Raw genomic sequence first — 22667 nt, 5'->3', positions numbered from 1 at the left:
CAAATATCTCACGAAATAAGCATCAAACGACAAAAACTACAAAGTAAGAAACTCGTCTAGCTTGAAGGGGGAAACCAGGTGGCGCTATGGTTGACTCGCTAGGTGGCGCTGCCATAGGTCAAACGGATACCAACAGCGTTTTTTTTTTTAATACCAACCCCCATTTTTATTACATATTCGTGTAGTACGCAAAGAAATATGAATGTTTTAGTTGGACCACTTTTTTCACTTTGTGATAAATGCAATGTAATAGTCACACACGATCGTGTGAAACCCAGCTCGCGCTATTCGTCCACGAGACTCAGTGGTCCATAGACACGGGTTCCCAGGTAGATGCAGAGCTTCTTGACTTTCACAAGGCGTTCGATACAGTTCCAACAGTCGTTTGATAAACAAAGTAACAGCATATGGACTATCAGACCAATTGTGTGATTGGATTGAAGAGTTCCTAGATAACAGAACGTAGCATGTCATTCTCAATGGAGAGAAGTCTTCCGAAGTGTGACTGATTTCAGGTGTGAAGCAGAGGAGTGTCGTAGGACCGTTGCTATTCACAATATACATAAATGACCTTGTTTATGACATCGGAAGTTCACTGAGGCTTTTTGTGGATGCTGCTGTAGTATATCGAGAGGTTGTAACAATGGAAAATTGTACTGAAATGCAGGAGGATCTGCAACGAATTGACGCATGGTGCAGGGAATGGCAACTGAATCTCAATGTACACAAGTGTAATGTGCTGCCAATACATAGAAAGAAAGATCCTTGATCATATAGCTACAATATAGCAGGTCAGCAACTGGAAGCAGTTAATTCCATAAATTATCTGGAAGTAGGCATTAGGAGTGATTTTAAATGCAATGATCATATAAAGTTGATCGTCGGTAAAGCAGATGCCTGACTGAGATTCATTGGAAGAATCCTAAGGAAATGCAATCCGAAAACAAAGGAAGTAGGTTACAGTACACTTGTTCGCCTACTGCTTGAATACTGCTCAGCAGTGTGGGATCCGTACCAGACAAGGTTGATAGAAGAGCTAGAGAAGACCCAACGGAGAGCAGCGCGCTTCGTTACAGGATCATTCAGTAATCACGAAAGCCTTACGGATATGACGGATAAACTCCAGTGGAAGACTCTGCAGGAGAGACGCTCAGTAGCTCGGTACGGCCTTTTGTTCAAGTTTCGAGAGCATACCTTCACCGAGGAGTCAAGCTTCATATTGCTCTCTCCTACATGTATCTCGCGAAGAGACTGTCAGGATAAAATCAGAGAGATTAGAGCCCACACAGAGTCATACCGATAATCTCTCTTTCCACGAACGATACATGACTGGAATAGAAAGGAGAACCGATAGAGGTGCTCAAAGTACCCTCCGCAACACACAGTCGGGTGGCGTGCGGAGTATGGATCTAGATGTAGGTGTAGAACGTATAAGTATATGCTATCACGCAACATTCCGCTAGTGCGGGTGCTATTTGCTTCGTCATACATTACCCGCGTTAAAATGGACCGTTTACCAATTGCGGAAAAGGTCGATATCGTGTTTATGTGTGGCTTTTGTGATCAAAATGCCCAACGGGCGTGTGCTATGTATGCTGCTCGGTATCCTGGATGACATCATCCAAGTGTCCGGACCGTTTGCCAGATAGTTACGTAATTTAATGAAACAGGAAGCGTTCAGCCACATGTGAAACGTCAACCACGACCTGCAACAGATGACGCTGCCCTAGTATGTGTTTTAGCTGCTGTCGCGGCTAATACGCACATCAGTAGCACACAAACTGGGCTAGAATGGTGATTCTCAAAATCGTCGGTGTTGAGAATGCTACATGAACATCGATTGCACCCGTACCATATATCTATGCACCATGAATTGCATGGCGTCGACTTTGAACGCCGTGTACAGTTCTGCCACTGGGCACAAGAGAAATTAAGTGACGATGACAGATTTTTTATACGCGTTCTATTTAGCGACGAAGCGTCATTAGCCAACAGCGGTAACGTAAACCGACATAATATGCACTATTGGGCAACGGAAAATCCACGATGGCTGCCACAAGTGGAGCATCAGCGACCTTGGCGGGCTAATGTATGATGCGGCATTATGGGAGGAAGGATAATTGGCCCCATTTTATCGATGGCAGTCTATATGGCACAATGTATGCTGATTTCCTATGTATGTTCTACCGATGTTACTACAAGATGTTTCACTGTATGACAGAATGGCGATGTACTTCCAACGTGATGGATGTCCGGCACATAGTTCGCGTGCGGTTGAAGCGGTATTCAATAGCATATTTCATGACAGGTGGATTGGTCGTCGAAGCACGTTCACCGGATCTGACGTCCCCGGATTTGTTTCTGTGCGGAAAGTTGAAAAATATTTGCTATCGTGATCCATCGACAACGCCTTACAACATGCGTCAACGCGTTGTCAATACATGCCCGAACATTACGGAAGGCGAACTACTTGCTGTTGAAAGGAATGTCGTTACACGTATTGCCAAATGCATTGAGGTTGATGGACATTATTTTGAGGAATGATTACATTAATGTGGTATTTACAGGTAATCACGCTGTAACAGCATGCGTTCTCAGAAATGATAAGTTCACAAAGGTACATGGTTCACATTGGAACAACGGAAAGAAAATGTTAAAACGTACCTACGTTGTGATTTTAATTTAAAAAACCCACCTCTTCGTTTAAAATGGTGAGCCATATGTTTGTGAGTATTAAATCGCCATCTATCACAAAGCTAAAAAAGTGGTCCAAGTAAAACACTCACATTTCGCTACGTACTACACGAATAAGTAATAAAAAATGGGGTTTCCTGTTTTAAAAAAACGCAGTTGATATTCGTTTGACCTATGGAAACGCCATCTATTTCGTGCGATATTTGGCCCGGTCACGATCAATGGACCACCATGTATAGCTCGACCCATATCGTAGAGGCCCTCCACTCCAGCACTACTTGCATGATATTCTTATCGTCACTACCTCCAGTATCTACAACAGCTCTTCTCTATCCTCCTCCACAGTGGACATACTCAAACATCGTACACGATGGTGGATTGGAGTCCAAAACTCCATACTATTCCCCCTAACCTGGGCGCTGTTGCCTTCCCAAGTTTCGCCATTGCCTCCAGTTCTTGAACTTCATGCACTCCGATACATTCCCTCACCAATATCCTGTACCAGTTTATTATTTCCCACGTCTCTTCAAACACTCGGAACTCCTTCACCCGCTTTTGGCGTCCCACACCCTGTGGAGTTCTGTAACAACTCCCTATACGATACGACATAGCATTTGCAAGTGACCTTCTTTTGGTATGAAATTGCAAAACTTATTCATCAGATACGTATATGGCAGGTTCTTTGTGCGGAATTTTGCTAAATAACTACGTAATATTTTCTTCTATGTTTAATTCCATTCATTCAGTATTTTAAGATGCAACTTAAACGATGCGTAAACGGCTGTGTGGGTCTCTAATCGACTTAAATAAATACAGCTACAGCGTACTATTGGGCTTTTCATTCAGTTTCATATTTTAATTTGTTTTAACACCTGTTTTTAAACACCTACTGCACTGTACAAATTGTCAGTCATGTACGTTATGAACTATTGGTTACCCTACCATTTTACTCTCCACGTAAAGGTGTCAAACTATCCTGTCCGTGCATATCTGAAATCCAGCCCCTGTCCTACCTCCGACATCCTCCCTCCTAACAATTACCGACACTCATCCCGTATTCTTTCTTGTGTGACCTCCATTCCACCTGCGTACAAATCCTACAACTAGGAAATTATATTAGGAGGCCACAGAACCATCATACTTACAGATCCCAAGATTATACACATCATCATTTTGTCGATATTAAGATAATAGTTTCTATTGCTGTATTTATGAGATCGTTGTTATTGCAGTTTCCCCCCTACACACCCTAGGAAGGAACGGAAGTTACAGTTAAATAAACAAAAAGATGCAGCCGAATATTTGCCAACACATCTTACGATCCCCACACCGCCTTTTCTTGTCTCTTTTTTAACAGTTCTCCATTCGCTTTCTCTCAAGTGTAACACTGTCCATCTTATTCCCACATCAGGACTTTTCCTTGATTTCCATCCCTTCCATCACCATAGTCCTGTTTCGATGTTGTTTACCTCCATCCAGAAACCCACGAATCCTACCTCCACTGTCCACACTAAACATGTGTCCAGCTGTCAATCAACCAACTCCATTACCACCTTACAGGTTCCACCTCCATATACCCACTCGAGCTTACTTCTGTTACCGCATCCACCCTGTATTTTTAGTGTGGTGTAGTGCTCCGTATGGATCGTCTACACATGCACCGGAATTTGTTCTTAACAAATAAACAGTTTTAATACCACACATGCGCAAATTTCCTTTCAATTTCTTTTAAGAAATAGCAAATATATATTACATCTTCTGTACATACTAAAGCTATCTATGTTTTACAAATATTTTTTTCCTGAGAAGCGTCAAACAGAACTACTGACAGGCTACTGCTGGTTGTGGTGGTTGAAGGAACAAATCTCGCCGCATTAGAAATGCGTAGCAAATATTACTAAATGTCATATCGTAACGAGAGAAATGATTCTGTATGCATGCCGGCCCGCGTGTGTGACAGTCGGTAGTCAAACAAGATACCGGGGCCAGGTAACCCTTCCGTGTGCAGATGGACACTATATACGAGGTCTGTTCAAAAAATTCCCGATCTTTGTCCACAAATTTTCTTGCTCTTGCCTTTTACTTATCGTACATGTTCTCCTTCGGAACAGTCTCGTGCACAATTGCTACACGGCTCCCACCGCCGGTTCCAGGAAGCAGTCTTGGTACGCATCTCGCTGGATCGCGCCAAGCGACGTCGGCAGATTTTCCTTTATCTCGTCTGTCATTGCAAAACTTCGTCCATTCAACGGGGTTTTCAGCTTTGGAAATAAGAGAAGTCCTAAGGAACAATGTCTGGCGAGTTCGTAGGATGAGGCGCCACAGTGATTTAACAGTTGAAGGTCTTTCAGGTCTTGCATCATGAGCAGTGGGACGAACTTAGCAGCAACACGATACATTCCAAGATACTGTGTCAGGATTTCGTGACATGATCCAACTGAAATGTTACATTCTTCTGCAATTTCTCGGACAGTCAGTCTTCGATTACGATTTCGTTGGCGTTCCTGACATGCGAGTCGTCGATAGACGTCGAAGATCGTCATGAACTAGGGTCATCTTTTAACTTCCGTCCGGCCGTGTTTAAACCCCTCTAACCATTCGTAACGCAGAGTATAGTTCAAGCACCCATCGCCGTTGCGTTCTTGCATCGTTTGGCGCATCTCTGTTAACGTTTTCTTGAGTTTCACGCAAAATTTAATGCAGATGCTTTGCTCCTCTAACTCTGCCATCCCGAAATTCGCAAACTGTGCAACACAACGTTGTACTCACTACAGCACTAAACACTAACTAAACATACAACAATGTAACTTCCTATAGCTTCACGCTAAACACAGGCGAGTACAGGATGGTCAATCGCATTTTGACAAATATTTCGTAATTTTTTGAACAGATCTCTTACTTCTTTGCGGCTTATCAAACACGCCAGGAAGTAGCACACTCGACACCTCGCCATCCGTACAGACTGTCGAAGTCAATGGAATATCAAGAAATTTTCCAGTGTGCTTAATGGAAGGACAGCAGTACGATTTAGAGAGACAATCAAACATAAATTGATCACACGTCGAGGGAAGGACATTCAGTTTCATTACCGGAAATACAAAGGGCAGTGACGCCTCACAGCAGCACCTGATCGATCAGTAAACACATCAACTATGAGAAGACGATGATAGACATTGGTGGACACGAAGCAACTGTAAATTAGGTAATGTTTTATGATATTCATTGGAACAGTACTGAACAGAGACGGTCTATCTTTGTCTCAGAGAGTTAGAATAGCGGAATAAAAGGGAATAGCAGGAATAGATTACTGCTTGGTACTTGTCTCTTGGCGCTACAGTCTGGAACCGCGCGACCACTACGATCGTAGGTTCGAATACTGCCTCGGGCATGGATGTGTGTGATGTCGAAAAAAAAAAAATTCAAATGGCTCTGAGCACTATGTGACTTAACTTCTAAGGTCATCAGTCGCCTAGAACTTAGAACTAGTTAAACCTAACTAACCTAAGGACACCACACACATCCATACCCGAAGCAGGATTCTAACCTGCGACCGCAGCGGTCGCGCCCAGAACCGCTCGGCCACCCCGGCCGGCTGTGTGATGTCCTTAGGTTAGTTAGGTTTAAGTAGTTCTAAGTTCTAGGGGATTGATGACCTCAGAAGTTGAGTCCCAAAGTGCTCAGAGCCATTTTTCAACTTGTCTCTTGTACGGTAGGCGAAGTGGCTTGTGAGTGGTTGACAGTGTGGATGGTTGTTTAGTAAGGCCAAATGGCCAGCGGTTAGCACAGCGAGTGATAGTAAAGCACTTGTGTCTAATAGAGATCTTTTCTAGTAATTATTGAAAGCATAACACATTCTGATAAGGAGATTTGTTCCGACACCTCATTAAGTGATTTGTTCGTTAGAACAATAAATTGGTTAAGGAAAGAGCAATAACATATTACGTCAGGAAACCATTACTGCCAACTCAACCGGTGTTCTGCAACGTAACCTCTTCCAACCTACGAGGTTTTCTCCCTCTCATCTCCGTTATAAAGGTCGATAACAATGCAAACTAAACGCACAATGTTTTTAACGTCCTGACTGCGCCACGCATGCGTAAGGAACCAGGATGCTACAAGTTATTTGCAGCCCATACCACTGTCACGTTTCCCTTTTCTGTTCCAGTCGCGAAAGGTCCGTGAAAAGAATGATTGGTGATACGCCTCTAATTTTCATATCTTGATCTTTCCGTGAGATATACGTAGGACAAAGCAATATGATGGTTGACTCTTCTGGCAATGTACGCTCTCGAAAACTTTAACAGTAAACCACAGTGCTATGCCGAACGCCTGTCTTGCAGTTTCTGCCACTGGAGTTAACTGAGAATCTCCGTGACGTTTCCACTCTTTCTAAGTGAATGTGTGACAATATATGTTGCTCTTCTTTGGATCTTCTCTGTTTCCTCTAGCGGGCTGTTACGATCGCAGAGTGACGAACAGTATTCAAGTACTGGATGAGGGTATTGTATGCTACCTCTTTTGTGGGACGATTACACTTCCTGAGGTTTTGTCCAGTGGATCTCAGTCTGGTATTTGCGTCACCTGCGATTACTTTTATGTGCTCGTTCGACTTTGAATCGTTCCAAAAGCATAATACTAGACACTTTATGGATGTAACTGTTTTCAGTGAGTACCTTGCAGTCGTGTGCTCACAAAATAGTGCATCTTTCTGCCTATTTATGCGCAATAGAGTAGATTTCTTTACATTGAGTGTCAACTGTCAATTTCTGCACCAACTGATAGTGAAATATTATTAAAAGCAAAAGAATAGTTTAAGTACTCGTATAGAATGTTGAATTTAGTTACTTTTTTTTCCTGCAGTATGAAAGGTTTAATGGTTGCTCACAGTACTGTCGGTTTTTAAAAATAAGAAGTTATTGCCTCTGGAATTTTGCTGTAGAAATGATTATTATAACGGTGTTTTACTACAAATTTAGCTGAATATGTCGATCTCCATGATCTTTCATGTCTTTCAAATACTCCATCACCACCTACAGATTTAGAGATCTAGCAGTATGATACTGTAATTCTGCAGCATTAATTTATGCATGTTAGTGGTTGCTGAGTTCCGTGGATGTGGATTACATTACTTGAAGAAGTACAGCAGCCAGACACTTTTTGTACAGCTTTGTTTACACCAACCTATTATGGCATTCTGTATAAAGTTAGCATGTACAGAAATGAAAAGGCGCTTTATTTCTTCAACTAATTACTTGTTTGAGTTGTAAACGATCTCATTCAAGGATAGACTGTTTTTTCCCACAAAGACATGTATATCTATCTGACTTCATTTAGAAACAGCACCTTTGCAAGTGTTTGACGTGGATTTCATGTGGTAGAACAACTAACTTTGGCAAATTCTGTGAGTATATCATGCTCACCTACTTACCAAAAAAAAAAAAAAAACGTAATACGCTATTCTTCACGTTGTGCGATTTCCGTTGTACAATGGCGCAGATTCTAACCAGTGCTAGATATCTTTCATAGGATTTCAGTTGCTGAAATGAATCATGAATTTACAACTAAAGGCATTCACGGAAGAAGATTATCACTGAAAGCATATAGCACGTTTCATGTCTCATTGAGTTTAGGAGTCAATATAATTTCAGGAAGTGCCTGATTCCTTATTTTCATATTTAAAAGAAATGCCGTCTTTATAATTATATCAGCATACCACTGTTTTACTCCCCGTAGAAATGCAGTTCAGGCAGAAATCTTATAAACGTCTACCTGTACATATACTAGGTCCTACCAGATACTACTTTTTCATAGACAACAACGACATTTATACAAAGTTCGATGTCAGGCATTAAAACTGCCAGTTAACTAGTATTCAGCATCAGTATTTTAGTTAAACTCAAAGCAACGAACGAAAGCATACCTAAGATTGTCTACGACTCAGCGTTAAGGAGGTCAAGATCACATCTTCAGCTGAAAAATTTATTTATCAAGTTATTTACGGATATACACTTCATATGAACGTTTAGACTCTACTAGGTGCAGTAGGAACCAAATAGAGAACTGTTTGGAAATCACCGACAGTTTGGATGTTATCTATAAAGACCTCGTCTTGAGCTGCATCTATACTGGCCGAAAAACTACTGATTTACAGAAAGAAGACATATGTTTCACAAGATAATCCTTTGATATGGAACACAGAATTTATTAGAATTCCTCGTGGCTCTCTGAAATGTTTGGATCTGATAGAAAACTGCAGACTGTAGGGAAAGTGTCTATTGTTCGTGACCAACATAATTGAGAGTGTCCCAAGAGCATAGATCCGGCGATAGAAACAGCTTTTTAGAATGGAACTGAAACTGGTGTTTACAGCCAATGTATTTCTTAAGGATGAATAATATCAAAATGTAGCTATGTAAGCCATTTTAATGAAACTGTAAACTGAAGTTACTGATACGAAGTAATTTATTTCGGAGAGCAAATTGGTAATTCTTTCTAGTCTCGGTCTCAAAGGATTGGCAATAAAGTGATATGTAAAAATTTGGCAAATCCTAACAACTAACTTTATTCGAAGCTTAATTTAAAAAATTCATTTATTTAAGATATGTCTTTATGCGACTTACTCTCGTTAAGCTTATGTCGTTAAAGAGAAATTCCACCCGTAAGGTGTAGAGTGTGTTACCTGAGTAAGTTTACGGCGATAGAACTGTCAGGAAGGCTCGGTGTGCAAAGCTGAATAGCACAAACTGTACTGTCGTTCGACGAGTAACAGCAGCAGCATTAAGTCATTTATGTTATACTGGTTTTGTCGGCTTTGCTACCCAAGCTACTTTATGACGCACGTCGAGAGGTACAGGCGTGGAGAATACAGTAACCTCTTCACGAACTACCTACGTCAACGCGTCTCGTTATCAGTTCTCTGCAAACAGGACATTCTCCGACTATGGTACAATGCAATCATAAAACCAGAAGTTTTTGTATGTTAAAAGCATGAAACTACGTGGCACACAGTTACTTGGATGATTCTACAACGCGTTCCATCAATAGCAGAGTGGACTTTCAGGGATTTCTATTCATTGTGAAGCGTCCCAAGAGACATGAATATCGCAGAGTAACATCAACTGAATGAATTAGAAAGAAATAATTCACTGTAAACAATGGTTAGGATGTAAATGGTGTAAAGAATTATTTATACAGGAATGGAAATTAAACTGTCACCATTCGCCCTTGCACACTGTGTAGGATGGAGAAAACTATCTAGTAATAAGGTCAGGAAAGTAACGACAGTAGGAGGTCTTAAGTTTAACGACCTGTTGGCAGCAAGGTTATTAGAGAAGGAGCGCACACTCGGCCTGGTTAAGGAAGCGGAGGGAAATCGGTCATGCCCTTTCAAAGGAACCATCCCTGCAGTAAGGAATGAGTAGGGAACGTCGAATCGAACAATATTTCACAGGTACCTATACGTCGACATCCACCGTTGTGAACCTATGAAGGTTAAACAACCGCCAATCAGCAACAAGTTGGTCTGGCAACCGAACGTTCTTGTATGCGTGTGCCACTGCGAATATTCCCGGGTAATTTGCTGCTGTATTGTAATGCGTTGGTTGTGCTTTGTAACTGTGTTACGGGCAAGACATGTTCTGCAAAAGACATTATTTCAATAATTTTGTTTCTTTTTTCTTTTTAACCAATGTCATAGTTCATGTTTACTGATGTACAGTACTTATTAGTATAAAAGTTCGTTCATGCTCTTTGTCTACTAACAAAAACTGAAACAAGTGCCCTTTTTCGCTTCTGTTTTAGGGCGCAAAAACAATTAGGGTCATAAGCGCAAATGTCAGAACTATGAAGCACGAAGAAGAAAAAGGAGTTAAAAACGACTACGTGTTCAGCCCAATCGACGGAAGGAAAGACAGCTAAAGACAGGGACTTCGAGAAAGGTCCATAAAATATTCCACGGAGAAACGAAGGTCCTCAACTAAAGATTAAATGTCATTCGCCATAGTGCTACGATGGATAAAAAGCATGAGTAAGACGCGTCGACAGCCCGTGAGTCATTCGCTAAAACCGACGATAACTCAGATGGCTAACATAAATAAGAACGTCAGTTGTTAAAAAAATGGGCATTCCGTCAGGAAATGGTGGACCGTCAAAGATTGAGGGCAATGAACACAAAGTGGACTGGGAGCACAGCGTAACAAATGGCGTTGGCTAAAAAGACAGTGCCTAATATGCAACCTAGCTAAAACTATCTCCTCTGGCCGAGAGAAGGTAATCCAAGCCGCTGGGAGTACATTAATTCCCCGGAACTTGTTACCATTGGTGGAGGACCAGTGGTATTGCCAAAGTGACATCACCTGCTGTCAGATGACAACACAGAGATCATTGGAGGGAATGGTAGAGCTAGCGGGTTGAGGTACGAGCCATGGCAGCAGCGTCAGCGGCCTCGTTTCCCGTCAGACCGAAGTGACCAGGAACCAACATAAACATCAGAGTATCTCCATCAAGAGTGAGCAACTGACAGTTTTCCTGGACCCGATGCAGTAGCGAATGGAAGTTCCCTTTACATTTCGTTATTAACAATATTGTGCCTTATGCTACCGCTTTGTTGATTACCTTACTGCATTGCTACTTCTTCTTTACAGGTTATTATTTTAAAATGTTAACGCCATTACGGTACTTTTCATGTAAGTGATTCAACAGTAAAGATTTAGCCCATAAACATAACATGAAATTCTCGTCCAACTTAACCAACCATGGATAGTAATTTCAAGATTCTCTAGCATATACTGTTAACTAATTTCATTGGTCACTGCAAGTTGTAGCATAACAGGCACAACATCGGGCAAGTTAGTTCAGCTGCACACAATTTTGCATTCTCGACGCTGATTAGCTGTCACTTCACAGCCATATTTACACAATCGTTATCTCCAAATTGGTTATTGGAATAATTTACCACGATTGGACGGCGTTTGCTGCGCTCTGTCCTTTCTGTCGTACTGTTTCTGTTCACCCTGTCCTATTGTGCAAAATCATTTAGGTCAAAATTTTAGACTATCCCAAACTGGGTTGGCACTTCCAGATGATGATCAAATGATCGGTATTAAAAATTTTAGGTTTTATGAGGAAAAATTACTTATAACAACATCTTGCTCTCACTGCAACTGCTCAAAGTGACGACCGTCACTCTTAATATATTCATTACATAGTCATTTGTTATAGATAACTGCATCATCTGCGAAAACTCTTAGGTTACTGTTGATATTGTCTGTCAGGTCATTAATCAAGAACAGGAGCCCGGATATACTTACCTGGTGGTACGTTACTCCTATATCTATCGATGACCATTTATTAAAGGTAATGTGTTGGAACCCGTATGACAGCACAGTCATCGATAAGCGTTGGTGTTGTGCCGAGTGATATATTTTATCGAAGCCACATTCAGTTATTTGTTATGAAAAGTAATAGTTGACGAACACGAGTTTCTCACATGTTGCTCCTTCAAGGGCTCTTACCACAAGAGCATCGCTTCGTCATCTTTAATTAGTTCTAACAAGGGACCCTCCCCATCGCACCCCCCTCAGATTTAGTTATAAGTTGACACAGTGGGTAGGCCTTGAGAAACTGAACACGGATCAATCGAGAAAACAGGAAGAAGTTATGTGGAACTATGAAAAAAATAAGCAAAATATACAAACTGAGTAGTCCATGTGCAAGATAAGCAACATCAAGAATTATCTAAGCCGAGGCGCGCCGTGGTTCCGTGGTTATCGTGAGCAACTGCAGAACGAGAGGTCCTTGGTTCAAGTCTTCCTTCGAGAGAAAAGTTTAATTTTTTTATTTTCAGACGATTATTATATGCCCGTAAGTCCGTCCGATGCGAGGTAACTGCGCCGTAGTATGGAGACGCTACACCAAAACAAACATCGAAAAGAGACATATGTTTTGACAGAGCACAGGGAAAACTGTGCGACTATGAAACTGTTGCATTCATTTGTTGCAGTTTATGTTACAAACTCTTACGTTTTCATCACTTTTTTGGGAGCGATTATCACATCCACAAGAAAACCTAAATCGGGCAAGGTACAAGGTTATTTTTACCCATTCGCCAAGTGTACAAGTTAGGTGGGTCGACAACATATTCCTGTTATGTGACGCACATGCCGTCACCAGTGTCGTATAGAATATATCAGACGTGTTTTGCTGTGGAGGAATCGGCTGATCTAGGACCTTGCAATCAAATGTTTTCGGTTCCCATTGGAGAGGCACGTTCTTTCGTCTACTAATCTCACGGTTTTGCGGTTCCAACGCAGACACTAAATTTACTACAGTGAACAGTGACGTCAATGAACGAACGGACGGATCAAAACTTTGCGAAAATAAAGAAAGTAAACTTTTCACTCGATGGAAGACTTGAACCAAGGACGTCTCGCTCCGCAGCTGCTTACGCTAACCACGGGAACACGGCGCTCCTGGGCTCAGACTGTTCTTGATGTTGCTTATCTTGCGCATGGACTACTCTGTTTGTATATTTTGCTTATTTTTTTCATAGGTCCACACAACGTCTTCCTGTTTTCTCGATTGATCTGTGTTCAGTTTTTCAAGGCCTATCCACTGTGCCAACTTATAACTAAATCTGAGGGGGTTGCGATGGGGAGGTTCCCTTGTAAGGGATCATATGCGGTCTGCATAGTTTTACCTTTAAACTTTTTGAACACTCAGTGACGTATAGGCTCAAATAATTCTGATGATGTAAAGATGTACTGACGTAAAGAATTCTGACGACTTCCATATGCAATGAAAGGCGTGACGGAATGCAGTTACAGTCAAGTCACGCCATGCTGGGCTGTGTGCACTTCTGCCGGTAACTTTGGCTATCATTCCTTTGCTGTGTCTGGCGCGTGCAAACTGAGGCGTCTCGCTACGTACATAAACAGGGTTGGTGGGTGCGGAAACGGCGGCGGTGCAAGTTTCTGGCAAGTTTCCGAGCCGCTCTACTCCTTTAGTCAGCTTACAGTTTCGCAGCAGGCACGGTAGTACTCAGTTTTGCTCAAATAATAAGCCCCATAAATTTGCACACACGGTTGCGCGTCCCTGAAACAGAAGCGTAGCGCATGCAGTAACTTCACGTGACTGTGCACTCTCGCGCAACAGTAACGTGTTTCACTGAGGAAGACTCTGGAAATTTCGTGGAATGAAAATGGATCAGGAGAAAGGCTAGAGCCTTTTAGTGGTATGTACATGATCCAAGTACCATGGCCCAGCCTTAATTCATCTATATTACTAAATGCCTAAAACAGATACAAAAATTTGATTTTTAGTTCTTCGCGTAATTATCAGACGAATTAAAAATTTAAAATGGTGTCTCAATCTACTCATTAAGAGGTATAATATTATACGTTACAGATTTCAGGCATTAAGTCAAGTATTTAAATTAGAAACACTTTATTTATCTTGAGGAACCACAACTAAAGACCCGCAAATTACACAGATTATACTCTACTAGTATTTGACAATGAAAGCAATTAAAGACATTTAGGAAACTGTTCATACTTTTTTTATATTTTTTCTCGTTGAACCCTTGCACGCACACACACACACACACACACACACACACACAAACACACACACACACACACACAAACACACTTACGGCAGGAAAAAAATGAAGCGTTACATCAAAGCATGCATCTATCCGAGAGATTTATTGAGGTGAGAAAAGTCTTAGAATGCCTCCTAATGTCGTGTCGGACCACAGGTGTGGTGCAGCAACTCGACGTGGCATGAACTCAAAAGATCCTTGGAAGTTCCCTGCAAGAATATTGGAGCGTGCTGTCTCAGTAGACACCCATAATTGGAGAAGTGTTGCCGGTGCAGGATTTTGTGCTTGAAATGACCTCTCGACTATGTCCCATAAGTTTCCTGTGAGATTCGTGGCGGGCGATTTGTATGGTCCAAGCATTCGCTCGAAATTTCCAGAATGGTTCTTAAAATAATTCGCGTACAATTGAGGCACGGTACGATGCAGTATTGTCATTCTTAAAAATTTCATTGTTATTTGGGTACCTGAAGTCTGTGAATGGCTGCAAATGACCTCCCAGTAGTAGGACATTACCATTTTCTGTCAACGATCCGTTTAGTTGGACCAGAGCACCCAGTGTGTTCCGTGTAAACACAGCTGACACCTTTATGGAGCCACCATCAGCTTCCACAGTGATCTGTTGCCAAATTGCGCGCACGACTTCGTAAGCTCTGCGTCTCACTCGAAACCCACTCTTAGCTCTTACCAACTGAAATCGTGACTCATCTGACCAGGCCATGGTTTTCCAGCTGTGTAGGGTCCAGCCAGTATGGTTACGAGCCCTGGAGAGGCGCTTCTGGTGATGTCGAACTGATAGCAACGGCACTTTCGTCGCTAGTCTGCTGCCGTAGCCCATTAACGACAAATTTTGCCGCACTATCCTAACGGATATCTTCGTAAGTCCGACATTAATTCCTGCTGTAGTTTCAGGTATTGTTGCTTGTTTGTTAGAAATGAGAACTCTACACAAACTCCGCTTCTCTCGGTCGTTACCTGAACGCCGCCGAATGCGTTGTCCGTGTTGAAAGGTTAATGCCTGAAACCTGGTATTCTTCTCACACTCCCGACACTGTGCATCTCGAAATATTGAATTCCCCAACGATTTCCGAAATGATCTATGCGTCTAGCTCCAACTACCATCCCGCGTTCGAAGTCTTTTAATTCGCGACGTGCGGCCGTAATCACGTCAGTAACTTTTCCACATGAATCTAGTGAATACAAATGACAGCCCTCTTATACATTGTGTTCGCGATGCTACCACCATTTCTGTATGTGCCTGTCGTTAGCCCATCACTTTCATCTCTTCAGCGAAAAGTAATTAGACGTTTGAAACCGTTTTGTGCATGGGAGTTTGATTTTTTGAAAAATGGGAGGTGGGAGGGTGTTATTGATCTAATAATAAACGGCGATTAATCTCCCGTTCAAATGGCATCGTCTTGAAGCATGCTGAGAGAATAAAACTGTGTGTCGGACCTAGAGGCAAACCCAGAACCTTGTCTGTTATGGTTTCACAACTGAGTTATCCAGGCACGAATAACGACGCGCTTTGTCTGCTTCATTTCTGCGAGCAATAGTCAAGGTTTTCGGTTCATGTCGCGGCTGGACGCAAACTTTAATCTGCCAGGAATTTTCAAATCAATACATGCTCCTCTCGAGAGTGAAAGATTACTCCAATAAATTATCAGCTAGGCTGTGTAGTACTTATTTCCTCACAGTATACCTTCTTCTAGACGTGCTAGTTCTGGCAAGGTATGAACGAGAGGTTCTACAAAGTTTGTAAACTGCGAGAGAAGTGCTGACAAAGGTGAAACTGTTATTGATAGGCAAGAGTTGACTGGAAAGTCTTTCGGAAAGAGCATTTCCCACTAATGGAAAGGTTCCGGGTTCGAGTCATTGTCTAGCACATAGTTTTCATCTGTCAGCAGGTTTCGAGTCAGCACACATTGCACTGCAGGGTGAATGATTCATTCAGTAGATAATTATGTTACTGCACAATTCCTGTTGATGTTCGTTCAGTCAATGTGCGAGAAATATACCGTAGTATAGTTTCTTTAAATCATTTCCGTATTTCTTAGGTCATCGTACTGCCTATGGCGAAGATCACGCCTCATTCGCGGCAAGTGGCGTGAAAATATTCCTAGGATGTCGCTGGATAATCGCGAATTTTTCCTATTTTATCGTCACGATCATTAAATGGTAAATACATTCTTCTTCTTCTTCTTCTGCCTTTGTTTCGTGTCGTTCACGGTCGATATGGTTAGGAGCGCATCTAGCACGGTTAATTTAAAGGATTGCCACATGCCATTGTCGTCTCCCAGTTAGCACCCAAGGCGGAATTCATGCAATCTAACTGTCTGCGTGGAGTGTTATTCGTTTAAAAATCAGCGATAATTTTCTAAATGTCCCTGAGACGGACTGCGACACGAGCCCAGTATTCACCGAAGGAGATAGGGAAAAAAACCCTAGAAACAACATTCAGGTTGGCTGGCAAACCGGGCGTTGTCGTTTATCTCCTGGGGCGGCAAACCTCCACATCCTCTCATATGAAGGGCCATCCGGGCATAATTACTTGGTAAGCTCATTGCCTGACAAAAACAATACAGTTCCCCTGAAGGAAAGTATAAAATAAAAAATGATATTTCACAGCTTGAATGAGGATGCGAGGTTTTTTAGTCATTATGAAATCGGGTTAAATTGATAAAGAATTTTGAGGCATGAACTCATTTATTAGTATGACCCTTGATATTATAACCTTACGCCCTATTGTCTAAATTGTGATAGGAGTATTTCAGTTGGAATTTTTAATCTTCTTCATTTGGCTCTGGGTACCTGACGTAAGTAAATCATCACCCATGAGAACAATGCTAGAGGAATGCTGCTGACTATTAAGTGAGACAAGGGTCTCAATGAACCCAGTTCATTATAAATGTATGTAATTAAATTCGCAACAGACAGGTGGGTTAGAAATAATTGAAAGTAACAAGCTAACGCCTTGGAAAATCTGTATAATATATCCAGAACAAAATTTAAAGTGAATTCGTTTTTGGACAAAAAATTTACACTTGCGGGAGTTTTACCCCGAAGGTTCCTGCACTGAGATGGAAAAGAGTACAGAAGGATATGCATTTGCATCTCCCGCCAGAATCTCTAACTCCAAACAAGTTTTCAGAGTGAGCTTGAAATTATTGAATTATAAATGATTTGTCTTTCCCTGCTGATTACTTCACTGTTGCGATTGGATCTCACCCTGCTCAAAAAATGCAAATGATGGTTGAAATAGTTGCGAAATCAGTTATTAAGTCTGTACCGAGTACTTATCTGTGTCTCCATATAAGTTCATCTCAGCCACATAAGAGCCCCTCGTTCCACACGAGCCTGGAGAAGTGAGCTTAGCAGATGAAGTGTGCCCTTAACGTCTCCAGCCTAAAAAATAACTTTTTGCATACGGCTTTTGACAGTAAAATGTAAATGTCGTGTGACTAGGGCCTCCCGTCGGTTAAACCGTTCACCCAGTGCAAGTCTTTCGATTTGACGCCACTTCGGCGACTTGTGCGTCGATGGGGATGAAATGATGATCAGGAGGACAATACAATAACGAGTCCTGGAGCGGGGAAAATCTCTGACCCAGCAGGGAATCGAACCTGGACCCGTAGGCTTGACATTCTGTCGCGCTGACCACTCAGCTACTGGGGACGGACCTGTCAATGACCACCTTATCATGTGCATTTTGGGAGTCGCATAATTTGTGATTCGATGGATAAGAAGTCTTGTGAGTGCCGACCAGTAAGACATTATCTTACAAGAAGCTGGTCTCCCTCACTTAGTTAAGTTTTGGGTGGATAACCAGTTATGGAATTTGTTTGACTTGGCAGTGTGAAACGTGTACGAATTAGTTCCTCCTTCTACCTACCTTCACGTACTGGCCAATCTGGATGGGCCTTTGTAAGCATAGTCACACTCCTTGCTGCCACTTCTGAATAATTTTCATAAAACACAGATAGCAGTTTTCACATTTCTCTGACTGGTTTTCCAGCACCTGAGTGAGGTATTGGCATCACACGATCTTCAAAGGGGTGCCTAGCTTTCTGTTCCAACTCTATTCTCTAAGATGTTGCCTTAATAACTCACGTTTTTCGGATAATTTTGAGTTCCTGCTGATTCTCTCCACAGTGGTAGTACTTAGGGAAGTCTGCCATGAGGCGGGACACATCCTGTGACAACAAAGCTGGCTAAAAACAATATCTGTTGTACCCACACATCCTGAAGATGTAATCTGCATTATATGACTGTGGAGGGCGGCGCCAGGGTGGCCTCTTTTCAAAATGCAGCCTGACGCGACCCTAATACCTGCTTGGTGAGCCCTCGCACAGGGGAGACTGGCTACCCTGCGAATAAGGGTGGGGGCAGACTCCCTGCAGTTTAGAGCCTTACCACACTTCCCTCGTTCTCCATGGGGTCCAGATTGCTTCTATAGTGGCTTCTCACTTAGCTCTGGATGTAATTTAGTACAGAAAGTTGTAAGCTTTGTGGTTAAGTATTGGCAGTCTCTGGTACTCATTCATATTTCATTATCCTGTGGGAATTAACTTATTCCGATAACATTTGACTCTTTCTTGCTGGTCTTACGTAAGTTATGAGACAGTTTGGGAAAAGCAGTTGCAGAAAAAACGTGCTGCTTTTTGGTATTAGGACAGAGTTGACGTCCAAGCTGTTTGCACACTTATTCTATGGGGACAGATCTGGAGGGAGAGGACGTGCGACTTCGTACACAACGGTACGGTGGGGTTTGCTACACAGTGGCGCGTAAACTGTCGTCGTAGAAGAGCTGGACAGGAGCGGGAATGATTAGCGGACAAGATAACACAGTAAGCAGAAGATTTACTTTACTTGTTCAAATGTGTGTGAAATCCTATGGGACTTAACTGCTAAGGTCATCAGTCCCTAAGCTTACACACTACATAACCTAAACTATCCTAAAGACAAACACACACACCCATGCCCGAGGGAGGACTCGAACCTCCGCCGGGACCAGCCGAACAGTCCATGACTACAGCGCCCCAGACCGAACGGGTAATCCCGCGCGGCTTACTTCATTTTTATTTCTCTAAATGTACAAAGACTCATTACAAATATTGCATCAAGGAACGTAGTCTACCAATCGCAATGTTAACAAGGAATAGGCTCACTGTACAAAACACGTATGACGGTGTCGTAGTGCAGAGCCTCCAAGTGAAAGTGGATTGAGTGGATGCCACTGGCCGTCCTATATAGCGACCGTAGAGGGCACTCGTAACCCAGGACTGCTGGATGCATGGCTCAGTGGGCACAAATCATTGGGTCCGCCTGGTCCCGCGTGACAACTGTCGGCGTCAGACGGAAACTTGCGAGTACTTACCAAGTGTGACACTCCTGTGACGATATAGATACATGATACCACAACGATACTGTCACATGAGAGGATGCATGATGACCATGTCATACCGTAGTACTGTCAGAATTCCCTCACACTTAACCAACCGTGACCTGAAGTCATACACGATGCGTCACCAAACAGTGGCACCAGGTGTAACAACATTGTGCCTCTCCGAAACATTGGAAGACTGGGACCTCTCCCCGGGTAGCTGCCACTCTCGTTGGCAATGTCCTGACGGGGTAATGAAGAACTGCAGTTAATCTTTGAACTCACTGTGACGCTATACATGAGTAGCGAATGCTTCCCGGTCGTGGCACCACCACAACCAGGGTCTAACGGCAGCGTACGCATGGGACAGTAATGCTCCAGTCGGGCTACTGCTAGTCTCCGATCTAAGATGCGAGATAACACGGAGTTTTTAGGGGGTCCATTACTTATCCTCGAAAGGTATGCAGAGCTTTGCCGGCCGTAGTGGCCGAGCGGTTCTAGGCGCTACCGTCTGGTACCGCTCGATCACTACCGTCGCAGGTTCGAATCCTGCCTCGGGCATGGATGTGTGTGATGTCCTTAGGTTAGCTAGGTTTAAGTGGTTCTAAGTTCTAGGGGAGTAATGGCCTCAGCAGTTAAGCCCCATAGTGCTCAGAGCCATTTGAACCATGCGGAGTTTTGAACGGATTACGATGTGCTTATTGCCTTGGTTGGACTCAACTGTTCCTTTGATCAAATATTCCTTTGTGGTGGTCAGGCGTCTTCGACCAGCACCTAAACGGAAATTATTATGCTTGCCCTCACATAACCATGCAGTTTAACATCTGAGCACTCTCATATTCGAATGCCCCACAAATCTGCATACTATATCCCAAACTGAGACGCATAATGACGCCACTTTCAGACTCTGTCAGGTGCTGATAACGCAGTCTGAGACAGGAACGCTGTATCTCTGTGTCTTTCATAGTGAAAGATCGACATCTGACACCATCATGTCTCTTTAATTCCCTAACGGGCCTATTAACAACACTAAACGTGAAGAATACTAATACACTCTGGTGGTCTATCTACTTGTGAAAGAGAATTGCAGCTCTATTCGTGAGACACACGGCGATGATCGGTAGGTGTACGGAATTATACTGACATCCAACACTGTCTTCTGGGTCCTTCAAACTTGTTTTTTAGACAATATATGTGATGGAATTTTGGATTTCTTAACCGTGTTGTTATGTACGGAATCAAAATTTGAGTATTAAGGCTTTGGAAGACCCATAACGTCTTTGTAGTTGCATCCTCAAACAGAGGTTGTTATGCATTTCTGATATGTCACTGTGTTAACAAAATAAGACGTCAGAGAAGAAGTCAGTGTCTCCGGTATCTTCCTGTTATTGCAACTTGGGGAGAGTTCCATACTGACACACAGTAACAAATAGGTAAACACCCTCGTTCGTAAATCAATCGGGCGTTCGTAGGATTCTTCCAACTACTAAGACGTCCTAAAGATAATGCCTCCGAATTTTTTATGTGCACAGTCTTATAGATTTCTTTATTAACATTCTACACCTTTATTCTTCATGTCTACATATTTATGTCTCAATACAGTCATCCTGATGAGAATCTCGTTTCTCCCAATGAGAGACCAGTTTACTGATACCGTCACTGTAGCTCGTTTGACTTTGTTGGCGGAGCCACAACCCCGCCTCTGCTACCACCGCAGCATCACTACCAGGGTGAAGTTGCCGAAAGTGTCCTCTAAGTTAATGAAACAGATAAAAATAGAACGGGGCGGAGGATGATTGGTGACAGTAATCCCTGTGCCTCGCATTGTTGCAGATGTCGAAGCGCTCGCGTGTACTCTGGCATCGACATGGTGAAGGGGTGGGGGGGGGGGGGGTTCCATGTGTTGACGGACTCTTTTAAATTAGAAACAGCACGCTGTTTCTCACAAGCTACAATTCAGGGCCTTCTACCGGCAGAAGATTGGAAATAATGTAGACTGCAATAATAAAGATGTCGAATGCTAATAACGATTATCATTCTTAACAATTTTCACATAAAGATTGGGAGGCATTATTTTTCAGCACGCCCTCGTTCACTGGTGTGCAAATCCTAAGCATGAAAGTAACTTTCGCGTGATGTGTAACTGCCAAGTGACGTAGCTCGACGAAACTTGGACTCTGCAGGGAAAGAACTGCTGCATTACAGAACAGATGATAACTGAAAGAAATACTGAATTAGACGAACAGGAAAGATACATTTTTTCAGAGACATTAGTGAGACAGAGATCACCGCGATTGGTGATGGTCTGTGGAACACTACAAAAGGCCTTCAAGCTTCCGACTCTTTCATTTGTAATCAAGGCTTTAATAAAATGGCAAAGGTAATGTTGATCAAGACACTAGGAGGAGCTGTGGTCTGTATAGGAATAGATTTATTCATTCTTAACATCACATGACAAAAGATGGCTAAAGAAACGCCACACAAACATTTTTACTTGATAAATGCTTTCAACAATATATGGTTTATGGTTAACAAAGTGATCTGCTGGGGGCCAACACACCACACTAACCGGAACTAATCTCTTTATCTGACTTCATAAATGTGAATCCGTGGTACGGCCTAAAAACTACGCTACTGTCAAGCATCTGTACTGTACTATTCCATAAAGAAAAACATGTTTCTAAAGAACAGCGTGCTGAGAAGCATATATTCCAGCCCTGCGCCGTAGCAGCTAATGCTTTACCCTTATGCAGGTTAGGGCAGCACATCACGACACTCGTCGACTGCAGTCCCGTACAGTGACAATCTGGTATTTACAGCACGTGTCCAGAAATATGCAAGTTCGCGGTCTCGTGTTCAGGTGATTCGGAATGAAGGTACTTCCGTATGAGCCTCTGAAACCCTGGTGAATTCCAGTGGACCCATTTGTGCCCAACCAATTTCACTCCGTGACAAGACTATGCATAACGCAATATGTCAAATCTTTAGACGGCC

The 22667-nt window shown here is 42.6% G+C and overlaps 1 protein-coding gene across 2 annotated transcripts in view; it reads right to left on the bottom strand.

The window, feature by feature from the left end:
- The window catches only part of LOC126281373 (neuroendocrine convertase 1-like), a 435322-nt gene that overhangs the window by 320729 nt on the left and 91926 nt on the right, over nt 1–22667 (bottom strand). The gene's annotated exons all lie outside the window — the stretch shown is intronic.

Source organism: Schistocerca gregaria, chromosome 7, assembly GCF_023897955.1.
Source record: "Schistocerca gregaria isolate iqSchGreg1 chromosome 7, iqSchGreg1.2, whole genome shotgun sequence".
NCBI lineage: Eukaryota > Metazoa > Arthropoda > Insecta > Orthoptera > Acrididae > Schistocerca > Schistocerca gregaria.
The sequence above is the reverse complement of the archived record's forward strand: the minus strand, read 5'-3'. Positions and strand labels throughout refer to the sequence as shown.